Source organism: Vidua macroura, chromosome 1, assembly GCF_024509145.1.
Source record: "Vidua macroura isolate BioBank_ID:100142 chromosome 1, ASM2450914v1, whole genome shotgun sequence".
In the NCBI taxonomy this organism is placed as follows: domain Eukaryota; kingdom Metazoa; phylum Chordata; class Aves; order Passeriformes; family Viduidae; genus Vidua; species Vidua macroura.
The window spans coordinates 145,980,059-146,004,025 of NC_071571.1; positions in this window are offsets into that span (position 1 = coordinate 145,980,059).

Genomic DNA, 23,967 nt, shown 5'->3' on the forward strand with positions numbered 1-23,967 from the left:
TTGGCAACCTGCTGTAGGTGACCCTGTTTTGAGCAGGGCACTGGACTAGATGAGCTCCAGATGTGGCTTCCAACCTCAGCTGCTATGTGATTTTGTGAAATAGATTCAGCCCAACTGCCCAATGCCTGGATACAACAAAGCATTCACAAATATTCTTTGGTTGAAAGTCAGTCACTGTACAGCTTACATTCTGAAGATGTATAAAACAAGGAGTGACAGGAGGGCTTTGCTTGGTTCTTCAATGAAACAAATTCTCTGGAGTAACACTTCAAGGTCACTGCCTCCACCCAAGCTAAGACCCAAGCGCTTGTACTACAGGTCTGACATGCTCAAATCTCTAGCAGACACAATAGTGTTACTTTATTCTTAAACATGGGATTGTTCATGAGTTTTACTGGAGTGGTGGGCAAGATTAGAGAGGTCAATAGCTGGCCTAGGAATTAGAGCCAGCCTCTGAGTTTAAGGTCAGACCTCCACCTATGAGACTGGGACAATGTATCTGACACTGGGATATGCTCTAGAGATTAGACTGTTGCCAGTTGGGCAAAACAAAAATTTCACAATTTCGGGTAACTTCAGTTGCTTTTGTTCAGACTTGAGCAGGATTTGTCCTCTTTCAGAACAGCAGGAGGACGTTCTGAGATTACAGTCATAATTAGACAAGGAGAAATTGTTGGGGGGGGATTGAATACTCTTCATTTGGTGTCTCAACAGAGTAACTCTTTAGAAGTCAGCACAGAAGATACACAGATTGAATCAAGGTGGCAAATATACCTATGGACACTGACATGTTTGTCCTTCCATCAGGAATTCTTGGGGGACAATTTCCTCTGGCATCCAGGACCTTCTTTTTGCAAGAATCTCCGTATTTTTTTGTATCCTAATGGTACAGTTTAGGAAGAACAATATTCTCTAGAATTTAATTATCTTCTACTTCAGCCTAATGATTTCCTGATCGGCCCCAGCAGGGATTCAAACTTCCTAACATCTTATATATAGTAGCAAGAAACCAATAAATGCATTTTGATTACTGCAGTTGTGCTCAGCTGTGCCTCTTGATACAACAACAAAGAGGAGGTGCTGTCTGGAGTCATCTTGAGATGGTAAAGGAGGGGGAGTAGAAAGTTGTCATGGTTTGACATGGAAGTGAATTTTTCCAGGAAGTTGGGTCAAACCAATCAGTGGTCAGGTTTAGATGTTGGCACCTGGAGTGACCACTGAAAGTATGGACACGCCTCTGAGAACACAGGGGGTTAAAAGCAAGGACTCTCAGGAGAACTGTCTCTTTGGTTCCGGTCGTCAGAGAGTGCAGGCTCTCCCCTGCCCAGCCTTAGGCTGGGTGGGGGAGGGGAAGCCACACGGCCTTGTCCAGGTAGGCCCAGGGCTGAAGGTCTGGAACCGAGCCAGCTCCTGGACGGAAGGGTGGAGAGAAGCGGAGATGCCTTTGTTCCCCCCCCACAGAGGGAAAGTGACAGAAAGCCTGGTGGCACCTGGAAATTTGCTGGCAGAGGAGAAGGAGAAGGGGGGGATGATGTCCAGCGTGGGAGACGGAACGCTGGACCGAGATATCAGCCGTCCAGGGAGTCTGAACTTTTAACCCTTTCCAGGAAATGAGGGCTTTGTAAAATATTACTCCTCCTTGATTTGTAGTGGAAGAGAGACAGTCCGGGACCTGAGATGTTAGAAGAAGAAATATTTAGGTGGGAGGAGATGATGAAGTAGCTTTTGGCTGGACTTTTCTTGTTAGCCACGGACTGAACCAAAATCTCCTGCAATAGAGACTGCATTTTAGGGGGATGCAGTGGTGACCCAAGGAGACCTGCTTCAGCAACCACCAGCACAGGAATGGCAAGAACAGAAGAAAGCTGAGGAGGGAATGGTGATGCCCTCTGTCTTCCGGAAAGAAGATGATTTCTGTTCTTGGACCCTTGGCCCCAGGGGAAAATGGGGGGGACTGTAGTCCCAGGATGAGAAGCTGAACTGTTGTATCTTTGGGTCCGTGGCAAAGCATCCTTAAAGGAGCCCTATGAGCAGTCTGTCCATGCACGGTGGTGAGAGCACTGGGACATGGAAAGGAGAGTGTCACACTGGCAGATTTTCTCCGGGCGGTTGCCATGTGTGACAGGGAAACACAGGAGGTGGCAACTGTGTTTCCTGGGGGGTCTGTGGCGCAAGAGAGACTTCTCTCTCCCTTGATAGCTTGAGTATTGATTATCTGAAGGGTGGTAATTTGATCAGGAATCCCGGGTGATGTTTCATGGTGGGTATTTTTGGAAATTGGGAGGAGGAGGGGTGTTTTAAAAGGTCTTTGTCCTGGATTTAGTTTATGTGTTTTCAGTAGTAGTAGTAGTTTAATAAAGTTTTTTCCCCTTTGTTATTAAGCTTGGGCCTGCTCTGCTCTGTTCCTGATAACATCTCACAGCATTTATTTGGGGAAGGTGCATTTTCATGGGGGCGCTGGCATTGCGCCAGTGTCAAACCATGACAAAAGTGAGAACCAAGATACTGAGAGTCCCACGGCTGAGTAAAGGCAAAGGTGTTTGCACTCAGCACATTAATAGTAGATGAAAATTACTCTAACATCTCAGAACAGCTGGAAATGGCTTTGTGCATGCTCATGCCCACGTAGGACCATAAATGGAGGGTCTGCAAAAAGACATGCTGGAGGTTGCAGGTCTCTGAGGTCTCAGCAGGGAACAGATCTGCAGCCCTCCAAAAGCCAGAGCAACCGGAGCTGAGAAGGAGCTCTAAATCCACCATGAAAGCTATGGTCATTGAGTAGAGTCTTGGTTCAAATGATGGAGTATCTGATCCCTGGATGGGAAACCGCAGCCAATGTTCACTGGGAATTACAAGAGTCAGGCCACCTACTGCAATGCAAGAGAGACAGAGGCTATTTCAGAATTCAATTAATTAACGAGGAAAGAAAAAGTACTGCATTGTGAGACCCAGCCCCTTAGTATGCAGAGAGAGATATAAAAGCATTGCTTTGGTGCACACTAGCTCAACCTATGAGTCACTGTGCCAAATCCATCCCTGTTTTTTAAAGGCTGAAGAAAATAAAAAGAAATTCATTCTTTTCATTCTCTAGAAACAATCTTTGAGCTGAAATACTTACATCAGAAAGAAACTCAAAGAGTCTGAATGCTTTGTTATTCAAGCAGGTTAGTTAATTAAAGTTCTCCTCAGGGTTTGTGCTAGGCTCTAGCTCCTAATAGTTGCTGTATCTGAGCCCTCCTTAAGGGTCCACCATCCCTTCTTCTTTCTGTCACACAAGTACTTTTCCATCCGGGTTTGTGGAGCAAAGAGGACACTCAGTGGCTGGTTAGGTTATCACAGGTATGTGTTCCAGCAGTTTTCCAAAGGAGATACTCCTGGATGCTGTTGGCAGAGGTTGTTCACAGAGGCATGCAGTGCCTTGTTGGTGTTACAACACCAGCTCCAGATTTCCAGAGAAGGGCAGTACTCCCCACTCCAGTCACAGGCATATTAAGGCAGTGATCTATTTTTCAAGTATATTTTTGACAAATGCATTTCTTAGCAGAATTTCTTGCAGTTTCTAGGAGATGGAAGGAAAAAGATTTGAGAATGTCTCCATGAGATTTTTCCTCTTTGTATTCTTTGTAGAAAATATGATTACTTGCTTTTAGTATTCACAGACACAACTTTCCATAAACCCAGGGGCATTTTGAGCACTGTAGACACTCAATGGAGGCAGATCAGGGCCACAATGATGCAGCAAGACAAAGGTAATGTTTGTGTGCTGAAAAGATCCAGGCAAGCATTTCCCCAGTATGGAGCAGAACTGAGTTTTGAGGGGTTTAGCCTGTGCCCCAGGACCCTCTCACTGTCATGGCTGATGCAGCACACTCATATGAGAGTATAAAATACCTAACAACCACTTTGAAAGCAAAAGACCTTGATAAAAAGCCACCAGCCATATGGTGTGTACTACATACAGTGTATGTATATTGTTCTTTCTGCAGTGCCTGCTCATTTGCCTCAGCACCTTCTTTCCACAGGGTCCCCTTCCCAGACAGGGAGTAATGCACAGACTCTTGCATTAGTGAATGTTGTTACACAGCCTTCCCCTCCCCCCTGTAACTCCCAGAGAAAGGCTGCAAGCAGCCTGGAGGTTTGACCACAACTGTGGTTGTATTCACTGCTGAGTTACCCAGACAAAATGAGCAGTGCCCATTTCTCAGAAAACAGGTAATGTATGTGTTCCAGAATGAATGTATCCATGGGCTCCTTTCATGCTCAACGTAAATACAGGGAAGTCAGGAATTTAATTTCTTCTGCTTCCTACAGGTTCCTGGCATTGGGGAATAAAGAATATTAGCAGAAGAGCAGAGGCAAACTGCACCACCGCTGCCTATGGTTTTCTGCTTTAAGGAAAGGAAAAATTGGAACCTTCAAGGCTGGTCTGGCAACGTTTGCTGTAATTAAGCCAATGTATCAATAAAGGGGGAAGGGTGGGTGGAGAGAAGGAGTGCAATTTCTAACTCGAGTAGTGCTCATTTGGATAGTGACTGACACTGGGAAGTGATTGGCAAAGACATTTTTGACATCCTCAGGCTGATACAGACAGCAAGGGGATTTCCCACTGATATCAAGCAGAAATTTACACAGAGATCAAAGGCAGAATAAAGCATTCCTGTAGTGAATAAACTCTGAAAAAAAATCTTCATTACTTCTAACATACTGCACTGGCTATAGTCAACAATATCCTTTGCAGCACATCATCCTGCTTTATCCTGCTTTGGCATCTGACTTGGATTTCCTTACCTCTTTCTTTTTTTGCCTCTCTTGCAGTCTCCCTGGCTGCTCCACCTGGCAACACAGTCAGTAGCAGAGCTTTTATTAGTAGCATCTTCTGGATTTGGCAATTATTAGTCAGCTCCAGACCTTAAAAAAGAAATAGTTCTGATTACATTTATACTCCTTGCATGCTCTTTAGCACAGGGACCATGTTTTCACCCTGTATCTGCAAGGCACAGAAGGTGATAACAAGTCACATTGGAACTACCATGGTGGAGAAAATAGTGCAGCTGCTGCTAACAAGGGTGTAAGTGAGTGGCAGGTACAGACATCATAGAGAGGAGGTGTTTTAGGCTGCCTGCAGAAGAAATAGCTAATGCTGCAACAATGTATTTGGGAAAATTTGCCAGCACACATGTAGGTGACTAAAAATACAGAGAGATTTATGTGCTTATAGATGTATATAAGCTTATGTATACTTGATCTTCCAAACTATGCAGAATAATTGTCAAACATACAAGTACAGTGAACACCTCAATCTGGACAAATCCTGTGGCCAGGCTCAGGTTTTGATTTGTCATATCACCAAATTTCATTGTTTTTACTGCTCAACCTTGTATCAAAATAGATCTGACACATTCTTCTCATCCCTTCAAAGCAGACTGCAGTAAGGTGATGCTCCTGGACTGCATCCCTTTACATCCATCTGGGACAGCTCCTCAAACTAAAGGCTTTGTGCAAGTAATCATCTCCCAGGTAAGCTAATATGGAAACAAATACTGACATGTTTTCTTAAATCATATTTTTGTTAAACTTCCTAAAAGCAGTTCAGATGTCTGACACTACTGAAGTCCAAACAAACTAATTGTTAAAACATTTTAAAGTATCCATTGTTAAAACAGTTGCCTGGGACATCACTGGAGGGTTTTCTGCACGGATAAGGACTGAACAGGCTAATTTAGGATTTGCCTTGTTATTTCTCATTGTTTGCCTTTAAGTCAGCAATTTCAAACTAGTCCCACTGTTATTGCTTTGTCCTTCAAAACTCACTTCTCCCTGCCAAAATCTTTCTAGCATTATGGTATAACTTGTCTCCAACTTGCCTAAAATTTCTGGAGTTTAAGTGGATGTAGTTCAGTTTGAGAATTAATGCAATACAAGAGCATAATCAATGAGCAAGAAAAAGTAACGTTATCCTTTCTCAGTGTGTTGCATGCTGCAAAAGTCAAACTAGACTGATCTCAGTCCACACTTACACATATTCCTTTCAGTATAACCACAATAATTCAATTAGGACTGGCACCAAAGACGAGAAACTTTCTGAGAGTCTTTTGAACATGGTTAGTGAACATGAAAGTCTTCCAGACTTCATCTAAAATTTGTGAACAGGACTTATGTCGGCTTCATAAGAATTTGGCTTGCATGCTACCAGAACATTCAAAAAGGCCCTTTGTTCTTATACTTGAATAAACTAGAATAAAAATGCCTAAAGAATACTGAAACAACAGTAAAATCAATATGTCAGAAAAAGGACACAAATTTGTATTTGATAGTGCAAATAGGCTCACGAGCCCAGAAGTGGGAAAATGGAAGGAGGAACACATTACACAGAGTAATTACAGAGAGTAATGTTTGCAAGCAGTAAAGTCAGGAGCTGCTGCTTCTCAACTGCTTCCCATGAAATCTGGAGTGGGTGAAACCCAGGTCTGCAGTCCAGAATTAGACTGACTTCTTTAAAAACTGTACTTTCCCTACTGCTTTTCAGGCTCATACCTAACTCACTGTTTGTGGTTTCCTTATGCCTCCCTCATCCTTTTTGTTTTCCCAGTGTCTTTCTCCTATTCAGTGTTTCACCTGATTTCTTTCTTCCCACCTGCGTGCTCTTGCACAATCACCGAGTCCCATTTAATTTCCTGCTCTTACTGTAAACTTCTAAGAAGGCTTTACCCAGCAAAGGGTCTGTGTTTTGTGCCTCTTGTAGCCCACCAGCTGTCATTACTGGGATTCACAAGGCCCTAAAGGCCTCAGTGTTCTCCAGCTTTCTCTGTATCTCATCAGCGCTCGCAATTACTGGCACTGCATTTCTCAAACCAAGTGCAACAAGAGTAGAATATCCAAACTGAAACACTTTGTCTTATATTCTTTCTGCATCCTAAAAATACACTTCTAAAGTAGGACAGTTCTTTTCAGTCTGGATCTGTATTTTTGCAAGGTTGGCTATTAAAATATCACTGCCCTCTCTGTACTGGCTGTCAAGTAGTTGGAACCTCTACAGAATCTTCCTTAATACTGTGGATTGGGAAATCTGTTTTGCACATAATGACTGAATAGTAGCAATGACACTAAACCACTCCACTCCTTGGTTTCATCTTCTTTAGCAGAACAAACCTTTTATTCATCCTCCTGCTACCCTTTTTCAGAAAGGCTTAGTGCTAGGCAGAAGAAAATTGCAGGTGGGAGCATGTAGCTGAATTTAACTGCTGAAGTGGAATTACCTTCCACAAACATTTGCACAGCCCTAAGGAAAAAGAATATCTCAAATTCAAATTTAATTCAGGTTTAGTTCTAACATAATATTTTAGAAAGATATTAGCTAGATCAAGATGTCCAGAGAAGAGCAGTGTTTCCTAGAAGGATCAGCTGGGATGTAGTGGGAAAGTGTGAGGGAGCCTTTTAGAAGCCATGGCATATAGGCATGGTAGCGGTGTGATAAGCAATGTTTTCTGCTCAGTAAGGGCAGAACAAATAGTGCTGCTTTAGTCGACAGCATGAAAACAATGTGGCAATAGATGCTGCTTTTAGAGGCACATTAGGCAAACATCTGAGAAAAGTCTGGGCATAGCTGTTCTGATCTTGAGGAACTGAAACAGTCCCTATGTGTCCTCAGTGTTCTAATTCCTCTGGCTCTAGGGGATCCTCCAGCAGCTCTGGGAAACTGGTGCCAGGCTTATCCAGGGCTGTGTGGGTGGGCACAGGAAGGTCTTGACAGCAGAACCCCACTGGGGTGCAGCTTAAAAGCCAGCTGTGAAAGGCCATAGGCTGTCTTTATGGCTGTTCACACTGCATTCCCAAGGGAGTAGCTGATCCACAAGGGAAGTGGAAGATGGATCTCAGAGCCAGTCACAGCTTTGCCAAGGCTTATTCTGCTGGCATAGTCTCTCAGAGTCATCAGTGATGCTGGTTTAATTGCATTTGCATACTGTGCTATTTCTGAACACCCTACGCAACAACCCTAATTTTGCTCTCAACAAGATGTGACGTCTCTGACTTCACTGACAGTCTAAGCTGCTGAAAATCTAAGTTTTAACTCACAAGTGACTCATAGTCCTGGCCTGTGATCATGACCTTCAGTACCGGTTCAATTTCCTCTTCATATCAGATCTGTCTGTTGTTCTTTAGATTAATAAGCCAGGAGGACTTGATGGCTCTCAGAGAATTGTAACATGACTGACCCAGCCTCCATCCAGAGACCAAACTCTCCCTATTTAAATGGAAATTATTTCCTCTCCTGCTCTGCCCATGGAAGGGACATCCATCACAGACTGCAGAGGAGCAGTGGGGCTGGTCTGCACTGCCAGCCAGAGAAGTTCATGGTGGTCTTCAAGAAGAATCATTAGTAGGAAGGAGGAAAGCAGGGCAAAGGATGAGATTCAGATTATTGGGAACTTTAAATCACCTCCCTTAAAAAGAGAAGCAAGTAACTCAATGTGTAGAGAGGTAAGGAGTCAATCATGCTGTTAATATCATATCACAAGGCACAGCAGGGACCATAATTTGGAGTTGACCGAAAATTTTTATAGTCGAGGGAAATCAGCCATGGTTTAAAAACCTGTAATGATGAAGACTTTACTTGATTTATCTTGAAGTTGGTTAATTGCCCTCTCAGTTAAACATTAGCTTCATTTTTCCATTCTTGGCATTGTGGCTTCCTGGTTTTATAGTTTATAGTTCCTGGGTCTTGGTGTACCTTTAATGCCCTGGACAGGAGGTCCCGTGGTTCCCTGTCAGCTCTTTGAGGAGCTGCCTACGGACAGCCAGGAGTGTTCCAGCAATGCCTGTGGGCTCCCACATGGAGGCTGGATCTGGGGCTCTCACTGGGGTGTGGTTTTCAGAGCCAAGCCAGCTGTCACTACAGCCCAATTCTTAGACTTGTGATTCTAACACAGGCACTTCTTTCTCTGACTTTGATTGGTGCTCTATTATCTATGATTTGCAAACATGGTACAAATCACTACTTACTCATCAAATCTTCATAATATCTTTTTCAGTCACTATTTTAGTGCAAATTCAGGGGCTTTTTAAATTAAGTTTTGCTCTCTGTTCCTTTTTATTACTATTTATTTTTAGAATAAGAAATATGCTTAACATAATTTGATAGCTGAACATTGAACAAGTAGTTCTATTAATAGACTGAAGTGTTCCTGTTGCTGAGGAAGATTAGTGCAACTCTGTCTGCTGAATGAAAAGCACAATAAAAAGAAAACATTAGCATAAATGAGAATGTTTTGATTGTTTGCTATAGTTGTCCTTGGTAATGAAATACAAGGTGAAGCTGCAGAAATTATATGAACTTGAAAAAATTTATATATTTGAATAATCTGCATGTGGGGGAGTTATTCTATAGGAGGGATTGATTTCTTGGTGTTTTCCCTATGGCAGTGTTCCTGCAGATCATGACTTCCTTACTAATGCAGAAGATGTTAGCTTAAATAAAGTACACACCTCCTTAATTTCAAGCATCACAGGTATGACTCTACCTCTTCATTTCAGGCTAACTGAATCCAGAACTTCATGCAACATTTCTGTGTTACAGATTGAAACCTAAACTAGCAAAGGTAGCAACTATCAACAAAGATTTGTGTAACCTCTGATCTCTCTTGTGACCAGTGAGAGGAGCCAAGGGAATGGCCTGAGGCTGTGTCAGGGGAGGTTTAGGTTGGATATCAGGAAAAGGTTCTTCACCCAGAGGGTCGTGGGACACTGGAACAAGCTCCCCAGGGAAGTGGTCACAGCACCAAGCCTGACAGAGTTCAAGAAATGTTTGGACAACACACTTGGGCACATGGTGGGGTTCTTGAGATGTCCTGTGCAGGGCCAGAAGCTGGACTCCATGATCTTTGAGGGTCCTTTCCAGCACAAGACTTTCTATGATTCCATGGTTCTGATTCTCTGCTTCTGATTCTAACCACCAAGAGCACAGTCAATAATTGTTTACTGAAATGAGTATTTTCTTTTGCTTTAAAATGAGCAGCAACATACTTGGCTTATATACTTTCATTATATTTTATGCAAATTTTTTAAAGATGCAGGAGTATCTTTTCCAACTAACTCCTGGTGAAAATGACATAGGTGTTAAATATTAACCTGCAAGCTAATTAAAATTCTTAAATAGTCCTGGTAATTTTAAGCCCTTTTTTATTTCAGTGGCACTTGGGTTACAATCTCTTGACTGATTCTGCTCTCCCATAAAAGTTTTGTTTGGATGATTAAAATGTTCTCCTTTTATTTTTACAGCATATCTACTCACTCTCGAAAAATCACACACTTCTAAACTGATCTGGGATTGGCCTTACTGAAGCTGATTTTCTCCATGGCCTTAGGTAAACCAATATTATCTCTATTCTATGTCAAACTGAATTTCACAAACACATACCCAAAGACACAAGTGTTTCAAAATCAGCTTTCATTTAATAAACTGTCGAAGAAAAGTATTTGAGCACTAAAAGGCACAAAGTGCAAGATATCTTGCAGATAGAGAGAAATGTCCAGCAATATGCTGTCACCATGAGACAGGTCAGTATTTGTTTAGCTTTAAATCTCTTTCCTTCTCTATGAATGTCAAAATACTTATTATATTGCTATATGTGTGTGTAAAAGCCAGGTGCAGTAAGGTAAACACTGGAATTACTAATACAGGCATTAAATGAGCACATGATTGGGTTTCCATTTGCTCTAAGTAGTGCAGACCAAGAGCTGCACTGTAGCTCCAACATATTGAACTTGTTTTCTAATCTTTCTAGATTTCTTCCTGCCAGGCCAAGATGCATCAAAATTTCAAGGGAACTCAGTTCTGTTGCTGCTGACAGTACTTTCTTGTTAATCTTGCTTTACAATACATGATGCTATTTGCTTGATTGCTATGTTTGCCCTTGCCTTCACAGAAATTTTGTGCCATGGAATAATTTTTATATGAGGAAGAAAAAAACCCTTTTCATCTACTCAGATGCACAAAAGTCATGAATGCAGGCAGCTCCAGAGCTAACCTGTACACTGGACTAAGTCCCTTAGGTTATGTCTACATCCCCACAGTTGGGCAGCTGTATGAACAAATCCTTTTCCCTGTGAAATGGAACAGCTGCATCCTTGATCCCATGGGGAATGACCCCAGCTCCTGTTAGCTCCTCAGCTGTGTCTGGGGATGGTGTGGGAGCATGTTAGTTGGTCCCAGGCAGAAAATGCACCAGGAATAATTTCCAGAAACTGTGGACAGTCAGCACTGTTAACTTAATGGCACAGATGTAGCCTGAGAGTCCCCTTCCAGTTAAACAGGAGAAAGAGGCAGTTTGTCATGAACATCAAAAATAGATAATTCACATCTTTAGCTGCTTATTTCTCTTATTAAGGAGACTTTAAAAGTATGAGGAATGACTAGGAGAGAGACCGACATCTACGTGGTAGAAATCTAAAGGTAGATGGGATGAATCTTTTTGAACTCACAGCTACACTTGTAACATAATGACCCATATTAAAGTCAGTGAAACTTAATTAATTGTTTAGTTTTACACATGTACTTCAAATGTCCTTCCTGTCCATCAATGATTTCTAAAATCAAGGCCAGTTCTTTTAATCCTGTTTTCACTGAAGCTAAGGGCAAACTCCCATTTCTTCATTGGACCCTGGATTTCCTTGTTAAGATTCAAGTCTCCAAATGAGAGATGCTCGTTTTAATTGGATTACTCACCAGTGTCTCTGCTGATAGACAGCAGAGATTGAGAAAAACAATTATAACTTTGATATTCTGGACAGCTCTGCTACTCTAGCTCTCCCCCAGCATCTGAAGAATTGGCAGTTCTTAGAAGAAAGTCCATACTAAATTAGGAAGTGTTCCTTTCTGCTCTATATTAACAGCTTGCAAGCAGCGGGAGACCAAAGAGTTTTGCTCTATGAATTATTTTTTTTTTTTAATGCAGAGAATTAGTTCTTTTCTTGTTCTCTATTTTTATTGCAACACTTTTGCCAAGACTCCATATGCCAAGATGTAATTAGCTTTCAGAGAAGACATTTGCAGATCTGGCACAGACCACGGATAGTTTAACAGCTTCTTTTCTGTTTCTTCTGAATATTAAGCAGGAGCATATAATTGCTTGTGACTTCTTTCAATGCATCTCCGGAGTTTAAATCATTTTTAAGAATTACATAAATATTTTTAAAAATAAGATTAACACAAATAGTATTCAAAGAAGATATTTTAGGCACATACAAAATCAGGAATTCCTACTGTTATGTAGTTCATTTCAGTGCAAATCCACCCCTATCTTTTAATTATACATATATTCATTCTCTCTATATAAAGATGCCAGGTGCGTGCACTAGAGAAGAGCTGATTTCCTGAGGGCCACCATGTCTTTTGGTATTCCTTTTCTCTGGAGTGCTTAATATCCCATTCATTTCTCTTTATATTTTATGGCTTTTAATTTGCTCAGCAATTTGTTCTTAACCAGACATCTGGAGCTAGCACAATATTTTCAATGAGCTTGAAGATCATTGGAAGCATTGAAATTTTTTACTGCTTTTCACATCTCCCAAAACCTGTGCCTGCTCTCCATGGTAGAAGCCATAACTACACTGCCACTCAGCTCCTTCAGGCTGGCTGATCCTTGCTGTTTTACTGCACATCATCTTCCAAGATGAGTACAAAGGATACAAAACCTCACAGCCATGGTGATATTCCCCACTTTGCACTGGAACAAGCATGCAGACAGGAACAAGGTAAATCAGCCTCACTCCTAGGCAGACTGAGGATAAACGAATGTGTGACCCACAGATGGAAGCTGCTGGAAGGTGCATTACCAGTGATACATTGACTGGGGATCTCCTCATATGTCCCATTTGCAAAGAGGCCCTCTCTGACAGCAACAGCTCTGTGAATAGCTTCTGCAAGGATGTCTGGATCTTTTTGATTTATTTTCTACAGCACATCTTCACCTCTGTTTGCTGGACCACCTTTGGCTCTGTGGGCCTGTGTTCTCAAAAGTGACTGGTATTTTGAAGGGCTTTTCCCCACGCTTCTTGTCTGGCTATTCCACACATTCATCTTCTGGCTCCTGTGCAAAAGCAGCTGCCAGTGGGACTTGCAAGAGCTGCTCTCAAAACTCCCTTTACTGTTTCCCATCAGAAGAATAAAATTGAAAGTTATTTAACTTCTGTAAGACTGCCAGCAGCTGGACTCAGTGATCCTTGTGGATCCCTTCCAGCTCAGGATATTCTGTGACATTGTGCTCACTGTGGCAATGCACATATTAGATACACATTGTTAGAAGATACTGTGGCACAGGGGCACAGGAGGGACAAACTGGTGAAGCAACCCTGTGTAGGTCATGCATAGGCATGAGACTGCTCTGTGCATGGCACTTCTGCAGGAGAGTTCTTAGGATGTGCTGCAGTTTAGGCAAAGAGCTGATTAAGTTTCATGTAAGTAAATTTTGGCTGAGGTAGGGAAAAACACTTGAAAAATCACAGACTCATAGAATTGCTTGGGTTGGAAGGCCCCTTAAGGATCATCCAGTTCTAAATCCTCCACCATGGCAGGGCTGCCATCCACTAGATCAAGATGCTCAGGACCCCATCCAATGTGTCCTTGAACAGTTTAAGGGATAGGGCATCCACAACTTCTCTGGGCAACATATTCTACTGCAGAATTAAGTTAGTCCTCAATTAAAATGGAGTGTTTGTACATGTCCAACTTAAAGACTGCTTAGGATTTTAAACTAAAAAGGGTGACTTGACCTGAATATATGGAAGATGTAACAAAATTCAATTTCTTTCATAAAATACCTAACTGAAATGTTTTGCTGCTTGACTGCACCTTGGCAATGTACCCAGAGGGGGGAAAAAAGGGATCTTGGTTTGCCTAGCAACTTAATATGTAGAGCTATCAAACAAAAAAGTTGTCAGTGTTCACTGAGCTGGTAACAGAGACTAATCCACTACAAGACTGGAAAAAAAAATGTGTCTTGGGTCTTACATAATCTGGACAGCTTAGTTTTCAAAGGGATGTATTTTTGCATGTCAGAAAGTCAGGCTCTGATTAATAAGGCATTTAACATAAATGACATGGCTTTGACAAAGGAAAAGTGACAAACAAGCAGAATGTGATGCCTCCCCTGCCCTCTGACTCCCTCCAAAGACATTTTCAAATCCCATACTAATTAGATGCATGTGCAAACAATTGATGTGTCATGCCTTTAACAAGTAAAGGCTTGTTTTCTATGAGCTAATTGCACCAAAAAATCATGCAGATTCTCCTGTCTTATCAACAGGAAGGGATGTTAAGGATGGCTGAGTACCACATGCTATGGATCATCTGCCTTCAGCCTTCACTCACCAGCTGATTCCCATTGCCTGAAGAGCTCAAGATGAGGCAGCCACTGTCAGATTCCATCCACTACTACCAGCTGAAATTCTTCAAATAAGTGCCTGGGATGCTGCAGGCTTTCTTCACCTCTCCTGTATGATCACTCCAAACCAGAAGGCTGGCTGTTGTCACTGGAATGAGAGGCTATGGATATTGCAGTGGGAAGCTTCTGGAAAGCCAAGGATGTTTGATCTAAACAGCATCCTACTTATGAAATCCAGCATAAGCCAGCTGAAGGCTGCCAGCACACCCAGCTTTGCACATGTTCCCTCCTCCTATTTACCTTCACCCTTTCTATGCATCCTCATCCTGTGCATGTCTGAAGAGTGTGGAAAATGTGTGTTTTTCAGATTGCCATAGTAGGGACAGAACAGATTTCTCTATTATCACCACTGCAGGAGAAATTTTGTTGCCTTACAACTCAAATATTCCCACTTCAAAATTGAAGCAGACAGAATGACTATGTGACTACACCAACCCTGTGAAGATTATAGAATCACTTGAGAAGAAAGAAGCAGGTTCAGGACCTCAGGAAGCTGCAGGGTATATGTCAAGCTACAACAAAAAGTAAAATAACATAATAGGAGTGTCATGGTTTTGCAACTGAACCCACCACAAGGGGCAATAAGGACAAAACCTGCTAAACCAGGCCATTGTTTGAATCTGAATACAACACCGGGAACCAGGCTAGAGCAGCAGGCTGAAGGTTGAGCCGCCGTACTGCTGTCAGCTCTGCATGGGTGCCTTTCTGAGAAACATGTGGAGCTCAGCATTGTGGGAAATGGATCTGTAGAGAGTTGTCAGGGCCTGACAGAAGGCCCACACAGTATGCATCTGTATGCAAACTTTGAGATAAGAAATGCTGACTTAGAAATGCCATGGAATAGGACAGATATTGTTGAGAGAGAAACTGAGCTAGAAAAATGTTTCGAAGGATTACCTTGCAAATAAGACTAGATATTTTGGAGAAATAGAACTATGAAAGATGCATATGAAAGACAGGGTGGTGATGAAAGAACCAGGACATCCAACAGCACTACTTATTGGGTAGACATGGCAGGAAGAAGAGACAGTGAAGGAAAAAGTAGGAGAAAGAAAGGTCAACAGTGCTCTCCTTCCTAGGCCACATTGAGGGTTAAATTATTCACTTGATGGGCAATGTGAGGATGAAGGCAGCAGAGCTGACACAGCAGAGACCCACAGCAACACCAGTGATTAGGATGTTACTTGTCTGAAGCGTGGTGGAGGACAACGCGTTTGTCACCAAGTCATGGATGGCATGGACATGTGAACTGGAGGAGGAGCACCAGCTGGCATCGCTTCTGTTGGATTCTGCAGCTCCTGAGATAGGGCTGCAAACATGGGCTGACAGCAGCTTCTCTAGCAGCTTCTGGAGGGGGTGAATGCAAGGGGGAGTGACAAGCTCTTGTCCCTGGGATCCAAGTGACAGGAAGCATGGGAAGGGTTCAAATTGTGTCAAGAAGTTCAGAAAGGACGTTGGGAAGATGCATTTCTTTACTGAGAGGATGGTCAAAGACTTGAATAGGCTTCCTAGAGGGGTGATCAATATCTTAGGCCTGTCACTGTTTAAGAGGTATTTGGATAATGCCCTTCACAACACGCTTTAAATTTTGGTGAGCCCTGAATTATTTGGGCTGTTGGACAAGATGTTTGCAGGCTTCTTCCAGCTGAACCAGTCTGTTCTGTTCTGTTCATTTCTGTTCTACTCTATCCTATCCTCCTCTATTCTTCTTGTCCCACTTGTGTGGGGTTTGACACATACATGGGGGTTCATTAATGGCTTTATATGCATAGGTTCTGTAAAAATTCATATGAGACCTTGTTTCCTAGGATTCAACATCTATGCATGGAGTGCAGCTGAATTTCTCTGTCTGTGTGCTATTGAAATGCCAGACAAAGGAGGAGACCAATAAGAACAACTCAAGTTCACAAGGATTTAGTGCAAGAATTTTTCAAGTCCTTTATTCAGACCACAACTCTTTCTCCTGACTGATGTTCTCAGGTTCACTGATGTATTTGCCATTTAAAAAGCTATTTTTGAACTCCCAAGTCATGCTTCACTCCAAAATTCTTTACAATGGAATTCACAATGAGTTTCTTGACTAAGGTCTAAACAACTTCTGCATTTTTTATTGTCTGCCATATTTCTATACCACACTATTAGAATAATCAAGGTTAAACTGCCAAGGTCTGAATCTTCTGACAGAGTGCAGTAATAAATTTAGTGGAGACACTGTAATTGCTTCACCCTGAAATGCCAGTGAATATGTTGAATATTGTAGAGCTTCTCACTGCCCTCTTACCATTTCCCAGAAAGATATATTACATGCAGATACTAATCTGTTAATTGTCATGCAGTCAAAAGCATGCAAATGATGTAAAAGTGGATCTACTAAAGAGTATTGACATGAAAATTTTAAGTTCTTTCAAGTCTAAAGGGAACAAGAACATTGAGCTCTTTCCAGCCCCAGTGTAAAATAAGAGTTTATTCGCTTTAAAAAATAATTTTAAAATAATTTGAATATGGGCTCCTAAAGGTAAAAGTAAAAATGTGTACCTGTAATTATTGGAGACCTTCTCTGCAGGAGTGACCTTTCAATTGAAAATGACATTTTTGAAAAGCATTGTACAGCCAGATTGCAGTGGAAGTGAGGAAGTCCCAACAATTTACTCTCAGGAAGTGACTTAGACTAAAATGCTTGAAGGGCTTTTTGTACTTAGTGCCTTTGGCATCTTGGCATGTTCTCCTTTCTCCTCAACTCCAGTCCAGAAGACGGGAAGACACTCTCTTCTCTGCTTTATCTGCAAGTGGTGGTGTCTTTTTTCATCTCATCTGCCTTCTGGGAAACAAATCTTGTGCATTTACCTCATCTGACTTGATAAATTCTGCATGGGAAGTAAGAAAGTATTCAGTGTTTTTTGAAGACATATTCTTTAAACTCTTGCTTTTGTTTTGTGACCAGTCTGTGTCCAGCATAAATCAGAAATTCTGCTGTATTCTACTTTCTGTTTATATATTTTCACAGATCCAAACCAAATTTTTAAGCAAGAACTGGTGAGTTCAAGTTTAAACTTCTCCAAGGAAATGATGAAAGGTAGGGTCTGATCAGTTATTGAAAAAGTGGAATATCCTTGCTCTCCAAAGGCATATCAGATTAGATACTAAATACAGAAGCAATTGAAATGGCCAGTCATCTGAAAGTTTTACTGTCAATATTTACACTCAAATAGAAATACTTTTACTGAGCCTATGGAAAAGGATGTTCTAGTTGATATAAGGCATTCATTTTTTCAGAAAGCTTTTGACAAGGTTGAAAGATTAGGAAAAGGAACTAAGCTGTCATGGCATAAAAAGGAAGGTCAGCTCAAGGATAAAGAATTTCTTAAAGACAGGCAACAGAGTAAAAATAAAGGGTTTTCACAATGGAGGATTATCAGTGAATCCCTAGAGAGACCTGAGCTCAAAGTTGAGCTGCTCAACACCTTCTCAAACGGTCCAGAAAAAGAGATGAACAATGAGATTATAGTGTTTGCTAAAATAAATTTTGAGGTGATAAAATGGCTTGCAGGAATCACATCTCAGACTGCCTGAGAAGAGCACAAAAATGTCTGAAAATCCCAAGGAGTTGAGTGACTGAAGGAAACAATAGCTCAATATCTCTTAATACAAAGGGGAAGGTAACTCCACCTAAACCAGCTTTCACTATGTCAGTACATAGTGGCAGGTTCTTGTCTACCTATTGAAACTCAGGAAATAAAATTTGAGCTCCCTGTAGGCAGTTTTATAAATATGTGGGCACAGTGCTTGGCAGTATTCAAAAGATAAGAGACCATTAGGAATCTGTAGGAAAGTGAGAGATAACATGGTGCTGTGTGAAAACCACTTAGATTTTGCCCCACTCTGTCCTGGATGTAACAGAAGTAGAAAAGATTCTGAGGAAAACAACAGGATGAATCAAAGGAACTGGGAATCCCTGAGGATGTGTTGATAGGCTTAAAATAAACTAAGGCCAATATTTACAGGATGCATAATTAAACCACGAAGCTTGTAGCCACAGGATAAAGGATGGAGGTTTATAAGCATAGTTAGTATGCAATAACAGCAACACAGATTCCCAGAGGAGTGTTCTAATAAAGATAATTGCATGGCAGCCCCCCAGGTCAGACTTTCCTCTAGCTGCTGACTGTCTGAGATTGCGTCAGGGAAGGATCACTCTTTTCAAAATTTCTTATACAGAACAAGGTTAAGTCTTCCCATCAGAGTACGCAAAATTCAATTTTGCCTCTCCCAGAACGAGGGGAAGGGGCTGGACTAGGTCGGAGTGTGCAAGAGAACCTGCCTGCCTCAAGGGTTAGCAGGTGTGATGGGGCAGTCACACACAGCCCTCCAGAGTAGTGGGAGATTGTTACTCACTCTATTTGCTGGCCTAGAAATGTCCTGCTTAAACTGAGGCACATCTTGGGCTAATTGGGCTTCTGGCTTGGCTTCATCTGGTCTTCCTTACACCTACTGCTGTGGGCAGTGGCATAAGAAATTTATTGGCGAATTTGTGCCTCCTGCCCTCAAGTGATAGGCTTTTGAATTATAACCTCATCTCTGCCACTGCTGGATCAAGTGACTGAGGTATATCACTTTATCCAAAATTCTTCATATGATCACCCATAAGATGAGCATATCTTTTCCCAGTTTAGACTCATAGTTCACCAATAATTTCAGCATCAATTAAGCTGAAGTTGGGAAGCTTTCAGGGCTCCTCAGGAAGTGAGACTAGGTAAAACAGTTGAGCTCAGCCCTTCCTGGGGAACTGCAGGGTATGATGTATGAGGTCCTGAAGTAAGGCACCTGTGGATCTGAGTGCTGGGAATTTGTAAAAAAAAGGACATGGTGAGAGCTCCTATGAACTCTAACCAAGAACTTTGAAATCAGCAATCAAACCAGCACCACATTCTCACAGCCTGGACATGGACTGGGGAGTCTGGTTTAGTTCAAGACTGGATGGCAGTTTTGAAGTAGGTCTCCATTTGTTGTTCCCTTCTTTGCAATGTCAGAGAACAGATTCTTAGAACCACCTGAGCAGACCCACTGTGTCATGGCCCAGAATGGGCATGGAGGTACAAAAGCAGTGAGAACATTTTGCAGGACAAGAAATGGGGAGAATTTCATACTTGTGTTCACACACTGTTCCTTCCTTGGACAGACTGAACAATACCTGGGGTCCTCTTTCCCAATCTGAGTAAAGATCCAGGCCCAAGAACACTAAATAAAGTCTTTGCAGCCAAATGGAACCTGGAACCTCACTCTGTCTGACCAAACTATGCATTTTTTCTTCCTGATTCAAGATCCTAGTGATAAATTCAAGATCTGATATTTCAAGATCTATCAGTTGTTGAAACTAATTTCACAGCTCATTTAATAGGCAGATTTCTCTGTCTGTAACCACATGTAGTAATTTTCTTTAATCCTGTGATTCAGATATATCCAGTAATAGAATCTCTCCTACTTGAGTCCTGAGCTGATTTAAATGGTCATTTTTGCCAGCTGTCTTCGAATCTTCTACACTGAATTCTGAATTAATACAAGGGGAAAGAAGAAAGAACTTCTTTGTCTATCAAAGGAACATGAACTAGATTTGAGGTTTTCAATTATGAGATAGCAGGTTTGAGCTGATCCAGAGAAATTCATTTGTCTGCATAACTGTGACTTCCATGCTACACATTTCTCTACTACTTATGAGCAAATATTAGACTGAGTAATCCCTTTGAAACAGCCATTAAAAAGCTTCCCTCAGTCATTAAACCCTTTCATTGCCTCATTAATTCTAGCAGTATAATCTGTTTTTGATTAACCAGGTTGTTAAGCATCCAGTGTCAAACACTGATAAAGAGGGAGAATTTGCTTTGCAGATCACAGACATTTAATTATGTATCTCAACACAGCTGATAAAGTGTGAGAAATTACCTGCAGCCCCACAGAAACCCCCCAGCATATTAGCACCAAGTGATCTGACAACATCTTCCCAACAATAGGTACATAACAACATGTCACAGGAGCTTTTGATACTTCACTACCACTCTGAGAATGTTCAGACTAAAACTCAAGTTTTTTAGGATAGAAAATGAAAAAGTTTAATTAATTGATTTATCTAAGATACTCTAGACCTATACTGGAGGCACACTTGGAAAAGTTTTAAGAATGTTTGACAGTTTCACACATGAATTTCCAGATTGAGCTAAAGTGTAGGCATAAATTTAAAAAGGCAAGCATTTTTATTTAGCATATTGGAAAATAATTTTAGTGAGATGAATATAGCTTTTACTACAGACATAAGGAAGGGTGATACTTTAAAGCATTTAAATAGCTGAAGCTGTAACTAGATACTGAGCAGAAGTACACATAAGGAAGTTCTGGAAATGATGCAGGATATCAGCATCTTTAAATATTCAGAAATACAGTAAAGAGTCTTAGGTTCATGGAAATTTTAAAAAATGAGTGAAAAAAAAATGGACTTGACTCCCTTAGAGGATTTCCACTGCAGAATGGAGTTCGGTGCAAGAAAAGCAGACAGCTTGGATTTCTTCTGTAGCTGACGTCATGCTTCACTTCAGCTATACTTCATAGGCGCCTGATAAATCTCCATGGATGCCTTCCCTTTGAAAATTTTTATAGTGATGATGTACTTTCATTTTAAATATGGAAGCACATTGGAACTTTATTATCAATCTCAATGAAACCCTTAATTAAAAAGTCAGATGGCTGCCTGCCTTGTTGCAAAACCAGAGGAGCCAACACTAATTTATGTACACTGTCAAACAGGCATAATTATGCCACTGGTAGACTTGCAGATGGTTAGCAGTAAGAGCACAAAAACAAGGGTCAAAATATAACCACAGGTCACAACTTTCTAGCCAAATGTTCACCAGTGAACTCTTCTATAGACACATTTCCTATGAAGTTTCTGAGGAGAAAGGTGCTTATTGTTTAGAGCTGTGGAGTTTTATCTTCTGTTCATATGGTACATGTTATAACTTCTGAGATCCTTTTTTGCACAGACGTTCAGGCTGTACTACACTGAGAGTTGTATTTCCAGGAACAGAAGTATAACCCCCAGTGTGGACCTGGTTATTATGATTTTCCAATGCATCATGCTTGAAAAGCTGTTGTCAAATATCAGGAAAGTGCCTTATAAGTTGAGACACGTCCATATAGTGCCCGATATGGGAAAACTGACACTTTGTGCAGATTTGAACTCATCCAAGGGTAAACTATTATGCTAACACCTAGACAAAGCAAAGGGCTGGTTCTGTACTATACTATCTCCTTAAGGGAATGGGCTTTTGACCCTTGATCCCTGGCCAATTCCCACCACATCAGGACTTCTCTATGAGGAGCTGTAGAGTTTCTTTAAATGGATCTGTGGCTCACATTTCTGTGCCCTGTGTAAGGGAGTGGCTGCTGTTGTCTGTAGGGTTTGTAAGGCAGAAGAAACTATGCCCAGTCTGTCTAACATGATTTCCTTGCTTCCCTGCTCCTTCTAATGTCTGTGTTTTATAATTAGCTCAGGTAATCCATGGTGATCCTGAAACCAACACAGTAAACAGTCTCCAGAACTTATGTACTCTGTGCCTCTCACAGTGTTTTGACTGTGACACATTTGATGCAGGAACAATTTGTACAAAACCTGCCTCAGAGAGATCTCACCTGATTATTAGATAGTTCCAGTGTACAACTGTGCAACCAAGAGCAGCACTTCTGGCACTAATAATATCTTTTATAATTTCTGCTTTTTAAAAAGTAAAACATGAACTGTCACTCTGAATAAGCTGTTTTCTAAATTATGTCATATCTTTTGTCCCTGTTAATTCATCTGCTGTTTTCTTAGATTTCAGCTTCACTCTGCCTGGATGTATCAGAGGTTGAAGGAGAAAATTTGTTCTGTCAGTATTGCTCAGGTGCTGCAAATAAGAACAGTAAGCTTCAGAATGCTACAAATGACTCTGTAACAGAAGAAATACATTCATTCAAAATAATTTGCAATTAAACTGTGAATAGGTGGTGCCCAGTGACAGGACCAGAGACAGCGGGCAAAGGCTGCACACAGGAGATCCCTCTGAACATCAGGAAACACTTTTTTTTACTGTGAGGGTGACCAGGTGCCTGCACAGGTCACCCAGGGAGGCTGTGAATTCTCCATCCCTGTAGATATTCTAAAGCCATTTGTATGTGGTCCTGGACAACTGGCTCCAGTTTAAACAGGGAAGTTGGACCAGATGACCACAACACGGCCCTTCCAACCTTGAACATTCTGTGAGGCTATGATTTAGTTTCAGTGAAGTTACCCAGTCCAGCACTGACAGCAAACACCTGGTCTTTAGCAGCTGTTCAGAAAAAGACTAATGCTCAGGACCCCTACATCTTTCTTTCATATCTATTAACCAGTAAGAAATGTATTTACTACTCACCAGTTCCTCCTTATGGGAATTATAATTTGAAACGTGCAGTGGGAAAGCATAATTTGCATGTCCAGTACTGTTACTCATATATAATATACTCTTACTGAGTATATCCAGAAAACTATCAAAGACTAAACGACCTTTTGGTAGTTTTAAACCAAGTTTGCTATTTTATTGCACATTGATCTGCACTACAACTGTGACTGGAAGTGCAGGATAGCTTTATCCTGTCATAGTGTAACAGATTCCCTTCTCCTTTTGCTTTTTTTGACCAAGATGAATCAATTTAGTGCTGGAGGGAACTGGACACTTTCTGTTTTGTATATCAACAAAACTCTCATTTTGATGGCAAATCCAAAACTTACATTCCATCCTGATTTTAGAACAAGAGGAAGATTTTGTGGCAAATCCAAGGGCACTCCTGAACTGCTACACATCTTTCTTCTCAGTACTGCTAGAATTTTTCATTAACCCCATCCATCTCCTGTCTATTGGATGATGAGTAAATCCATCAACTGCATACTGCTAAAATTCCTCCAGTCATCTAGTTAGAGGTGAAATATCACAACACACACTCAGTGCTTTCTGAAATTTTAATCTACTTAACCCAATTACATAGTAAGAGATAATGCTGTATGTACAGCTGCTGAGTCTGCAGTAGCAGAATGCAGCAAGTGAAAAATCAAAAAGCAGCACATTTTGTCACCTCTAAGTATGAGAATTGTGTTACAGATGCACAATGGCTTTGATCAGTTGCCATTTCCTTAACTGGGGGACAATGCTGGAGTTTCCTTCCTCAGTCTTCCTTTTCTGGTGGGGGCTCTGTCTATCTTTCATTCCTTTTGTTATCTTCTAATTTTCACTATACAGGGGATATTTTCTCTATATTGGCTGCATGTCCTTCATCCTCATTTGTCTTCTTCTCTCAAAATTGCATTACAGTAATCAGAAATTTTGTAAGGTGTGTTTATGCTCTTGTGGTGTCATCTTGTGCTTGTGCACTTCGTTGCTCTGTGATCAACCTCTGCTTGTGCTCTCCATGGCCCATACCTGTTTGAGAGGTTTATTGAAGCTGATTCTCAGAACATACTCCATTTTCA